Genomic DNA, 13,444 nt, shown 5'->3' with positions numbered 1-13,444 from the left:
GTGTGGACAAGATGAAATCTCAAAGGGGAAAGCTGGGAAGCTGCCCAACTTGGGGTCTCAAGTGACCATTCTGGGAACAAAAGGGTACCTGTGAGACTCCAGCTGGAACTGCTGGAACCATCTGAGCCCAAAATCGAACCCGCTTAAAGCCAGAGTGGGAACCACACACCACTTTGGCACCCTTCTGGGCCCAGAATGGAACCCACTTAAAGCCAGAGTGGGAACCACACACCACTTTGGCACTCATCTGGGCCCAGAATGGAACCAGCTTACAGCCAGAGTGGGAACACTGCACCACTTTGGGACCCATCTGGGCCCAGACTGGAACCCGGTTAAAGCCAGAATGGGACCACTAACGCCACTTGGGGACCCATCTGGGACCAGAATGGAACCCGCTTAAAGCCAGAGTGGGACCATTAATACCACTTGGGGACCCATCTGGGACCATTCAACTGCAAATGGAACCACTTGGGGACCATTCGGGAACCAGTCCTGATTTCTGCCTGGGATTGTAATTGCTTCAAAGATGGAGTTTGAAATCCAGTTTGCAGGTAAGTTAATCATCGCAGTTTACACAGACCTCACGAACGTTCGCGAGTACCGTACTTTTGAGCAAGACGGTATAGCTGTTTTGTACCCCATACTGTAATTCATGCTGTAAATAAATAAGGGAGTGAGCAAGGAAGTAACTAATAAGCAAATGAATAAATAAATAAAAAGCAGTTTCGCTGTCTTAGCGGGCAGTCCGTGGAATTACAAAATAGAGTGATGTTCATTCTGGCTGAATCACGCACAGCACGGTTGTGGCAGAGCTCTGCGTGCTGGCTCTCCGCATTTAAGATACGTATCAGATACTCAAAAAATGAACAGCAAAGGAGCGTCCAGATATGCCTTCAAATTAGACACATGCCATATTTGCAAGCAGTAACAGCTGCATTCCACAGTGCACATCCGAGAGCCGCCCTCTCTTCCTTTTAAAAACGTTTCCTGAGAGCCCATTTTAATGGCAGAACACACGTGGAGTTTCAAGATAAATGGTAACAGCATGAACTTCCTTTCAAAGCTGGTACCGTTGTGAGGTGGTGCAAAAAAAAAAAAAAAAACAAGTAAAGAATGTCCATCTGGATATAATACTTTCATTCCGAAGTACCTCTACCGTATTTTAAATGAATTGCTCAATATTTCGTAACGTATTTAAATACCTTTTGTAGTATCTTCTACATGTCCGTCATGAGGTGCGCGAGAACCTCATTTTTCGGTGAGTACTACACCTGTGTGCACGTCTGCCAACAGCAACTGCTATATGAATGACGATGGCATGAGGTGCCAAATATAGATACAGGTATGACACTTTGTATGAGTAACATTGTTCCACACTTCAGTGCACTGGGAACAAAAATAACGCACTCTTATGTTGGTGCTTGTGCAATAAGTGCTGGACCCCGTTTCTACACTGCGACATGCCCCTGTACATCGGTGGATCGTTCTCTCAGTTTTCCTAGATATCGACCGCGCCTATGATACCGCCTCGCACATTTTTGTGATGCACGCCTTGCGGTTTTTTGAGTATCTGGTCGACTCTACAACTGGTTCCACAATGTCCTGACAGACCGATCTGTCGCTCTCCGCACGTCCCATGGCCACAGTTCTAAGCATCCTGACCATCAAGGCAGACGGGTAGAAATCCAGGTAACCAGTAGAGAAGTACGAAGGGAGCTGCCTCAAGACAGGAGGCGCCGATATTACCATTACCCCCGATATTACCGCCGATAAACACCATGATATTGATGAGGACGGTGTTCAGAAGAACAACAGACTCTGTTTGAGATATCGGCGCTCTTGACCTGAGGCACTTCCCTTCGTACTGTTCATCAAGGCGTACCCCAAGAAAGCATTCTGAGTCCTGCAGTCTCTAATGTGGTAATTACAGGCCTAAAATCGATAAGTCCTCACCACGTAGAGATCTGTGTATATGCCCTTGGGACAGTATGCAAGTCACCACCAGTGCATTGAGCGCCGTTTGCAGCTAGCCTTATATAATGTCCATCTGTACCCCATGCGACTTGGGATGGACCTGTCGCTCTCAAAGTCTATCGAGCACCCTTTCACCTGCAAGGCTATGACAAATTTCCCTATTTGGGTTGGCGCAAGAAAGATCGAGCCTGTACGTTCCCATCGCTTCTTGGTGTGGTCACGGACTCCAACCTGCAGTGGGCTCGCCACATTAACCACCTTGAAACCCAAGTGCAGCGATGGCTTCCTGCAGTTCGACATCTTTCTGACTTAGGATAGGGCTGTGACCAGTGCTACCTCCTAGCCCTTCTCACGGCTTTGGTAAGGACGACTGTGCTTTGCAGCCTTCCAATCTTGCACAGGATTTTCACAACGTCATTCGACGTCTTCGGACGCTGTTTGCCGAAAGTCTTCGTCGTTGCCATGGAGTTCCAAGAATGGCTGAAACATGTGAAACGCGGCTGAAAGTGCTGGCTGAAGCTGGTGAGCTCCCAGTGGAGATTCTCCGTGAGCACGAACCCACTCGACTATCCGTACGATTGCGTGCGCACATTCCCCTTCATCCACTCCTCAGAAAAAATCGATACGTCCTGAAAGTAATTTTCATTTTCCTTAGCGCAAAAAACACGCCAGGCTCGCACTGGCTTCACAGCTATGGACGTCACACCACCGGACGCCCTCCCTCTCTGCCTAGGCCACCCATCTGCGTACGTCTTCCGGACTTGCATGAACGAAGAGATCAGGTTCACCCTCACGAAGTCGATTTTTATGCTCTGGATAAAGCGAAGTTTTCTGCCAATGCTGCAGCGTACACCGATGGCGGATCTCGAAATGGCTAGGCGCCTCGGCATTCGTCATCCCATCCGAAGGCGTAGTGGAAGTACATTGCCTTTCGCATCACACCTCGTCAACAGCTGAGGAACTGTATGCCATACCTTTCTCCCTGTAGCGTATCGTTGATTTTACACCACGGAAATAGGTCGTGTGCGCCGACTCTACATCTGCGCTGCGAGCAATTGAAAATTCAAGCATCCGAGCCTCATCCGCACCATTTGTGATGGATGTGTTAATGGCTTACAACACTGTCTGCGAAGCGGGACACAACTTGGTTCTCCAAAGCGTTCCAGCTCATTGCGGTGTCGAAGGAAATGAACAGGCCGACATTGCCGCGCAAGCTGCCTTCTCGTCTCGGAGACGTACGTGTATTGCGCTACTGAGAGGAGATCGTCGTTCCGCAGTTCGACGAACTCTGACACCTTTGGCTTCCCGCCAATCAACCGCTGACATTCTCCTCCCAGCCATGCTGAGCAGACTTGATCCAGTGCTCGCCTTCCACATGCCTAGTCATACCTCTTTTAAAGATGCCACATTAGTTCATCGAATGCGCCTCGATATGGTTTTTACAGCCCAGTGGCGTTACCGCTTGAGACAAGTTGACTCTCCTTATTGAAGTCACCGCGGTGCTGTAAAAGATCTGGAGCCAATTCTTCACTATTGCCCACACTACTAACTTTCCCGAAGCGTACTCTCCGGATCCCTTAACTAGCTGGACTCTTGCCCTTTCTCTCACAAAATTGCTTGGTCCCTGGCCACATCAAGCCCACCAACGCTCTGCCCTGGAAGCTCTCTTTCACCTTCCTGGCTACCATACGCCTTCGATCGTTATTGTGAAGGGCCTCATTATTTCATTCCCTGCATCACCGGCAGCAATGGGGTAGAGTATCGGCCCTGAAGATGACACTCCCCAGTTATCATCTGACAATAAAGTTGTCGATCTTGTTGAGAAAAATCTCGGCAAAATGCTTACCAAGCATTGGTATCACCAATGCTCAACCAATATGGGGCCAATATTGTGTGCTGCAAATGTGTTTCGAGAGACAAGTGAGCAAGATTCCACAGCAGCAATGAAAGCACGTATTTAAAATACAACATTCTGACTTCGCTATCCAAACTAGGCGCGAACATATTTGTTGCGCGCCGAACACTTCGTCGTCATTGCTTTTCAGCTGATGTAACCAATGAAATATTCGCACAGCCCGCATAGAAATCAAAATTTCGTTTTTATTTAATTTGGTTTACCTTGCACATTAACGTCTACTTTGCCAGATCTGATTAGTCGACTGCCCCAGTATAGGTAGCAACTGTAAACAAACATTTTCCCAAAAGTATGGATTGGTGAAATTACGAGCAGAGTTACATTTAGCCATCGCATTCATGCAGCAAGGAATCGTTTACTGAGACTAATATGACTGCCGAAAAGCATCTGCCGAAAACATAAGTGTAGTTCTCACCTGATATTTCAGATGGCGTTCGCCGCGAGCTATGAAATTTCACTAATCACCAATCACGTATACCTGTTCGATGCACACTCAGACACCGCACGTGCACGTTACAGAGGCTCCCATATACAAACCCACCTTTGAAATGAATAATTACGAAAGTAATAATAATATTACTGGTATTTTCATGATTTGAACCTACCATGCAATCGTGGAACTAACGTATCACCAAAGACGATGAGACGGACACCGTTACGTATTTCATGCGTTTGTTACCTCTTCAACCAGTCTCGCTGACTCTCTGCCTGACGATGAATCGTTTCCTGAGCTTCTTCGCTTCCCTGCTCTTCGGCCGCCTTCCTCCACTAGATGCGGCACCGATATCGATGACGCAGCATTATCGGCGCATCGTCTACAGCCTTCCGGGGGCGTTTACTGTCCTCCGGGAGGAATTGAAAGGCTTCCACCGTCTCCCGGGCCACCTCACCAGCACCGTCGACCTCCTCTGCTACGTCTTGCATGAGGGTCTCTGCTCGCAAGACGAATGCTTAGACTGCGTGAGGTTCGTCATCAGCCACTACCATCGGCGCCTCACGCAGGACAATTTGACACAACTGCTGCATTCGATTGTGCATGTCATCCACTCCACCGAGAACCGGTTCACCGCCATGCCTAAGGACCTGATAGAGGTCCTCCTCCGTGATCTCCGCGCTCTGTGAGCCTTACGTCATTCTCTCACCGACTTCGACTTTCTGCCTGTCCACGGACCCATTTCTGACCACGGATTCATTGGCTCCCAACATCGGCGGCATTCAACCTCACCTCCACGTGGTGGGGGCTGGCAACGGGCTCGAAAGTAAAAGCGAGCCCGGCCAACGAGGCTCTGAATGCCGCAACGAAACGCAAGCAATTCATCTACCTACAATCAGTAGAGTAATGTGGTTACTCGTCTACGTTTCTACAGGTCCGAGTCAGCTGTACAATCCAATCGGCCGGCACCATATTGCCATTCAACATACTGCAACATCAGAGTTCGTGGTCACATCTTATTATGCTCCTCGTGATCTGGCGAAAGTATTTAAAGCTGCGCCTTCGCCACACACGTTGGAGCAGAAAATGGAACGTCCCACCGCCTGCGCAAACGTTGAACAGGATTCTGCGCAGGCGAATTGGATCGTGGGACAGGAAAAGCTGCCTTCATCGATGTCTTCCGAAATCTTCATCTGCATGATGCCAAAGCACAATCGATGCATGAAATACTGAATATTGTGAAGGCTCGCGGACTGCTCTCTTTATTGGCAAAACTGGACAGAATGAATAAAGCTGTAGCTGGAGATCCTGACACAAGAATGATACAAAGGAAGTTCTACAGGCTGTTAGTTCCTCACAACACTTTGCGGCGGTGCACGGGTTGCAAACGTCAACGAAACACGAAGAAACAACGAAGGATGTAACGATAGGTAAACTCGACTGGTCTTGTGGGTTCTCTTCTTCATAATAGATAACGACGCAGAACCTATATTCAAATGCAGCAATAATGCAGAAGGACACCTTCGTCTGAATGACCTGAACCTGGAAATGAGACAAAAGAAGTGCCAAGTGTGGAAGTGCGCGAAAGTAAAATTGGTCATCTTGTCTTCGTTCATTGTTTGCGTCCTTGTGCTGCTGAGTCACGATGTAAAATTGCTCGTACGCACGGCGAGACACTTTGATCTACAACAGCTGGACCAGGAATAGATAGCCCTCATCGTCGAGCGAGACACTACGGTCTGTCGCAGCTGCGACTTCGTACAGAAGCCGAAATACAGCGTAGGAGAATTTCGTGAACATAATCTTTTGGACCTGGAACAAACTTTCTTGTCATATTAGAGTCCTCAGGTCTTCCAGAACGTGTACGCTAGACTCTTCTTCAAGTCAATAAAAATATGACAAACATGAACGAGCCTCGGTGTCTTTGTCTTTACTGTCATTATTACTGACGTACGTCCCTATTAAAACACACACACACACAATAATGATTCTGATGTTTTTATTAGCTATGATTTGGAACATTTATTCTGCTTTCTTCTTTTCTTTCTCTAATGCTCCACAGCAGGATCCCTGATGCGTGTGCTCAGGTGTTGCGTACCAGGTTTTCTAGTGTTATGTGATGCTCCACTGTTGAACATTGTGATGTATCATGTAATCGATTGGTTCGCATGTAGTGCCGGTTGTCACAACAAGTGCACAAGTCACATTTAATTTTTTTTCTCTGCCATAACACTGTTCCACACACCTAACGTTTGGAAAAGAAGCAGAGCTACGTCCTTGCATTGGCGCAAATTACCAAGATGCCCCATAGTGTCAAAAATCCGGACTCAATGACTACCTCCTGGTGTACATTTCTGGTTGATAACGTTAGTAACTGCTCTGAATGGGCATGGGAAGGAGCGAATTAGCTGGCTCAAAAGTAGTTTGTCAAAGGGTATACAAATGGCGTGCACGGAAAATACCTGCGCTCATCAGGGTGTTATTACAGCACAAGTTCCTCTCTAAGAAAAGCTGCAGCGGCGAATGAGTAATTTTTGTCAGGCCACTCCCTTAGCCTTGTGATGTTAGAGCGGCAATGTACCTCATACCCTCAATGAGCGAAAGGTTAGTCCACTGTGTATAATTAGATATCGCAGATCTTTGTTGCTATTTATTCTGTTGGTATAAAACATGAACTGAAATGTCTTAAAACAGTGTAACGCTCTCCCATGCCAAGATAGCAGGGTTCTTCACTCTATCAGGACGTGCAGTATCTCATGACAGCCAACCTTCCTGGAGTGCAAAAAAGCTGCGAACTTCACTCAGCGTCAGACGCCCTGCGCAAGCCGTAAAAACTATGAGCGTTTGCCGGCGATCTGCCCATACCAGGCATTTTCACCCAGATTTCGCGATTCCAGAACGTCAACTGCGGATGAACACGAGGAGGACCAATCAAAGCACTCTTCTGCAACAAATCTGCGACAGCTGCACCATCTTTAAAGCGAATACTCGGTACAGCTGTCTCGCTGAAAGAAGACGGCAAAATACATCAGGCATGGACTGCGAAAGTGTATGTAAGTGTGCGCGAAAACCTGACACCCACTGTCGTCTCCCATATTGAAGATCTTAAATCGTTTTGTAGTTAGTATCTCTAATTCTACGTGCTATATATAATGTGTTCTGAGGAGGCACATGAGTGTCCAGAACACTTTTTTACCTGACGATCTCGCGCTGCATTGTAACAGGTTTAGGAAATGTTTTCGTATTTTTCATTTGAATGGTTGTTCAGCATCGAACAAAGTTGATGAAAATGTCTGCATTGTCTGACACTGTGAGTTTTCAGTTTAACGTTGCTATGTTGTCCGAAACCTGGTACAAGGAAAGTTCCTGCATGTTCATGTTACCAGACTACCAACTTTCTTTTTTTCTTAAATAGATCAAATAGACGAGGTGGCGGTGTTTCTCTTCACGTACATCGCGGACAAGGCACATGTACACCTATCCCAGATTGTTCTCTCACAACAGGAAATTTGAAATGTTAACAGTAGTGAAAGATAAATTACTTTTTTATGTTATGCACCGTCCATGAAATAGGAACACAGGGAATTTGATAACGTCTCTTGAAAAACTTTTTCCCTTTTCGGAAGATAATGACTATAGGATATTTCTTGCCGGTGATTTAAACCTAGACCAAAATGTTACATCCCTACGATAATTTTTGACAAATTATTCTCTGCTACAATATTTTAAACACTGTTACGCTCCCGACACGAATCACTGCTCTGACTTCAACCACAATTGATTTTATATTAATGAATGCTATTACGAAAACCTGTTTGGGGGGCACCATAAAGACTGATGTCAATGACTATTTACCAGTGTATTTAATATGTGACCTGAAAGTACATAGAGACAAGGCACACAAAACAATAGTTATACAACCTATTACAGATGGATCCCTGAATTTGTTTAGACAAGATATTAGCTCTATAAACTGGGATCCAGCGTTTAACGAAAATGACGTTGACCGCTGCTATTCATTCTTTAGTGAAAAATTCATAAGTATCTATAAAAGACATTTTCCTATTTGTTAGACGAACAATATCAGAAAAATTAGAAATCCTTGGATTACCCCAGATTTGCATAACATTATCAAAGAGAAAACCCCGATCTTTCATGATTTTCTTCAAACCCGTGAAAGCGAAAAATTACAAAAATTCCGTCGTTTTCAGAATACAGTTACTTCTACTCTAAGAAAGGCAAAGACTGATTACTACTTGCAAAAATTCAACGAAGCGTCGAAACGCAGCGAGCTTATGTGGAAAACCTTAAATTATATTTTAAACAGAAAGCGCCACGAACAATCCGATAACATTGAGCTTAACGGCAGGACTATGTCTGGCGAAGAAATGGCTAATCAGTTTAATGAATACTTTGTGAATTTAATTACGGAGAGTTCAAAGAACGGCCTAAATGATTTCTTAAGAAATATTATTAATGAATCGATTTTTTTTGTATACGACAGATGCTATAGAAATAACCCCTATATATGCTATATTTAATAATTCAAAAAGCTGAGATATTGCTGGCCTTGAAATACGGCCCATCACATATGTTATTGATGTAATAGCTCCGGTCCTTGCCTTCATTTACGATTTGTCATTGCAGACTGGCATTTTCCCTACAGAGTTGAAAAAGGTTAAAGTTTCAATAATCCACAAGAATGGTGATAAGAATGAATTATGGGCCAAAATTGCCTTTGCGCCATTGAAATCCTAATCCTAATCATAATAATGAATTATGAAATTCCCGTCCAATATCAGTCCTCCCAGTGTTTCCTCAAGGCCTGGAGAAACTAATATATGTTCGCTTGACAAAATTTCTAGACCGGCATAATGTATTAGTTGATCAGCAATACGGCTTCTGGAAAAATAAATCAACAGAAATAGCCCTACCGAAACTAAGAGAGGTATTCATTAGAAGAAAAAAAAAAACATCCTAACCCTAGGTGTCTTTGTAGATTTCCGAAAAGCATTCGACTGCATGAATCATAATGTATTGGCCAAAAAACAAGACTGGTACGACATTCGTGGCATTCCACTAAATCTAATAGCATATTACCTATGCTTGCATGAGCAGGCAGTTGTAATAAATAATATCCCATCTAATCTTCCATCTGTCGGATCAGTTGTTCCATAATGCAGCATATTAGGCCTTTTGCTTTTTAATATATACAATAATGACGTAGTCACCATTCTTCCAATACTTAATAGCACTTCCAGATTGGATATTATTATATACGCAGACGATACCACATTAGTTTTTTTCGGGGCAACCAATAACATAAATTGAAGCACTAGCAAATAACGTCTTGCAGGATTTGAAAACTTGATCGGATTGCAATTCATTGTGTACCAGTACAACCAAAACGAATTCTTTTTTGCCCGAAAAACAAAGTTGTTAGTGACAATGTAACACCCTACTATGATAATAAAAAGTTCTAGACAATATCTTCCTTTAAAATTTGAGGGGTGATGTTTTCAGACAATTTAAGTTGGAGCATGCACGTAAAATACACTATAAAGAAACTAGCTGGCGTAAATAGAATATTGTGTAGGTATCGTTATTTCTTACGAGAAAACATAAAATTCTAGATATATAATCCTTTATTTTCTCCAGATATAACTATTGCTTCTTAGTTTGGGGTACAACTACTGTCGGGAATATAAATGAAATGCAAGCGGTACAGAAGAGAGCCTTGAGAGTGGTTGCTGGCATCGGTTGTTATTTGCGTAATGTAGAGTGTGATTCCTATATCCAACTTCTATAAGTAGAGGTTAAAACTGATGCACTCAGCATGTACTCGTAATAATAACGTAAGCTTCCTAAAATTATGTAACTTAAATAAAGAAGTATCTAATTATTCATTTCATAATCAGCAGTGGCGTACGCCTTTGTGTAGAACGAACCACGGCAAACGCTCACTACAATATGCGTCCTCTTCAATTTTTAATCAATATGTTAGAATTACATCTGATCCTTTATTAGTGACAAAAAGTAACCTCACTAGCTTCATTCTAAACATGGATCAATCACTTTACCCTCATTGTACGTAATTTTGTTGCCTTGTTTGTTATTTTGTAGTCTGCTAATTTGTATATCGTGATTTCGTGTTGTTACTGTCGTTTTGTACTTTTGCTGCACGGTGTACATTGGGAGGGGGGCCTTAGTCAAGCCTCCTCGAACTTTTGCTTCCCCTTCCAAGCGAAATAAAAATAAATGCAAATTAAAGTAAAAAAATCTGATTCTTAATCTTTCAGGTGAAGATAAATTTGCTCTCAGAGGTTGTTTTATTGGTTTCTGCCACTTCCGTAATGTTAATATTGTTAAAATACACAACAGGAGGTAAAAGCGGAACAACCACAACTACGTTGTGACCATGAAGCTGGAGGTTTTCCACTCTAAGAGTGGAACGCTACCCACAGCTAGGGGGTCAAACCAAAATCTATGCTACAAGATCTTTAAACAAGCTTCATTCGCTGCACAAGCGCCAACAATGTGAACTAGACCACTAGGTAGCGACTGCTGCTTGCAAAGTACGTACTTCAGACACGACTGTAGTGGTGATTTGGTTTTCCCTTGTCGATTATGATGTGCCTTCTCAGTCGCGTAAGTTTTCCACTGCAGCACTAAAAAGTAAAAAGAAAACGTCGCAGAAGATTTCCCAGACGAAAGAGTTGTAGAAGCAACGTGCAGAAACAACAGATAATTCCACATACGCCAGGATCTATGCAGCCCCTGACGTAAAAACATCACGTGATAATGCTGACAGAAGCACAGCTAATGTTCGTTGTCCAGGCGAATTGTAGCATCTCAAGTGGCTTCAAGAGGAGCAGAGTGACATTTGAGAACAATCAACACCTGCCATGTATGTTTCATACGCGCCACAAGTGGACGGGCTCAATGAAGTCGTAGGGCACTCTAACATGGTCCTTCTCCGTTCGACTGCGGCATTACCTCTTCTGTAGACGGTTGTCATGTCTCATCTATGGAGGACATGGCTCGAAACCATTATTTTTTTTTAGGTTCGGTTCAAATTCCAGTTCAAGGTTATCGGTTCACTTCAGGTTCGGTGCAACAAAAATAACGATTTGAACCAATTTCAATTGGTTCGAACCAGTTTACGTGTGCTATGCTAATCAGTGTACCGCATGTGAGAGGTAACACCATGTTGCGGTAATCGCTTGCTCTTCCTTCCTTCTTACTCCCTCGCCTTTACACTTCATAGATACAAATAACTACGCATTTGCCAGTAGAATATGTCTTGCTTACGCTGGTAACATTTTTCCAAAGGCCCAGGGTATGCGATATATTTTTTGTCTTTTTTTTTTCGTTCAATGAGCGCAGTTAAGTGCTGAACACCTGCTTATTTTTACGTTGAAAACACGCTGACACTATACGAGTCCAGCAGAACTTTGGACGGGAAGCGTAAGTCCACGTGACATCGCAAATTCCCATACCTCATTTTGACAGGAAGTTCCAAACCACCCACTGGTTGACCGCATGAATTGAAGCCTGTGCACGTGACGTCGGCGCGGCCTCTGAGCACGTTGGAGCCACGTGACTTGGGATAACGGATGCGTCACAGGCGTCTTATTGTGATTCGAATAAGGCAGCAGCGTGTATTTTTTGAAATTTCCTCTCGTAGTTGCACGTATACCGCATGGATTCGCGGCATGCGTTGCCACTGTGACTCCCGTTCGGCAACATGTTTTCCAAAGTCACGTGACAAAACGTGACATCGCAGTACAAGTCTCACTGACGAACTGCTGAATCTTTTCCGCTAGAAGACATCATCACAGACTGTGAATGTCCTTCATCTATTGCTCTTATCTATATACGTCTTATTTTGTGGTATCACCTGATACGCTATTGCTATGCAGTACGTGTAGAAAAATGTGGAATGTTATTATTGGGACTGCTTTGTTGTAATGAAATTTGTTTCTTTGGCAACAAACCGTACTTTATAACATCACGAAATGCACCGTACACGACTGATAAGGATTATCAGCTAGATACCAATTAGTACCAGAAGGTATACTGGTTGAAGTGAGATAACCGTGTTCAGTGATAGTGAATGTTTAGAAATATGTCGAAATGTGTGCACCTCTTACGCGTTGTGATATAGAAAAAGAGGTGTCCGTCTCTTTAGTAGTCACATTATCCATATGGAAAGTTCTGCGTATGGCATTTGTTCCATGGGGTTTTCTTTTCCAATAAAAAGCATTCGGTATTGAAGGAAAGTGGCGCTACAATGAGAGGAACAGGAGCGATCGAAGCCCATTTCCTGTCAGGCACATGCTCTTCAAGAAGGAGGAGCACTGACTGTAACAGGAAGCGACACAATTGCCCCGCAGTCTGCTTGCCCGTTGTGCCTCTGGTAGTAGTAGTGCCTCTGAGTGTTGTCGGCCAGTCCTAATGGATTACCCCCGTGAGACCTGGGGGAAGTTCGACCTGTGGAGCTCATTATAATTGTGTGCATTGTTTGAATGAATGAAATAAAAATATTGATTGATTGACTGACTGATGAAGTCGGTGTGTTTACATTACTCAGAGCAGAAAAGAAACAAAAATTGATTTAACCACCTCTTTATTTCAGTGTATTGGCCTCAGTACATATTAACATATAGCCAAAGATGCAGTGCTCAGGCGAAGCGTTGGAGAAAAGAGGGATAAGACGCACGTCGGCAGGGTGGTCAGCACGAGATGGGTACATGGACGTGCCCATATTTTGGGATTACGACCAATAAGCACTCGCCGCCGATGTCTGTCATGCCCACAAGCCTCGCATGGGCCTTGATGAATACCTACCTTAGGCGTCTTGGATAAGGTTGGAGCACCTGACCAACGGTTTGATCGCGTTATCCACGACGATGCTCAGGCTTGGAAGCACCGACTTCCACGCTATTCCGTACTGTTTCGAATGATTACGCGTGTGGGTGCATTCCTATCGGGCACCCGTAGTACTATCAAGTGATATATGCAATGGAAGTGCAATAAATATAGATGGCGGCAAATAACCTGCGGGTGAATTAGCAAACTACCGTATTAGTATTAGTAAACTACCGTATAACCAAAGAGAA

Source organism: Ornithodoros turicata, chromosome 1 (assembly GCF_037126465.1).
Source record: "Ornithodoros turicata isolate Travis chromosome 1, ASM3712646v1, whole genome shotgun sequence".
In the NCBI taxonomy this organism is placed as follows: Eukaryota; Metazoa; Arthropoda; class Arachnida; order Ixodida; family Argasidae; genus Ornithodoros; species Ornithodoros turicata.
This window is presented reverse-complemented; position numbering follows the sequence as displayed.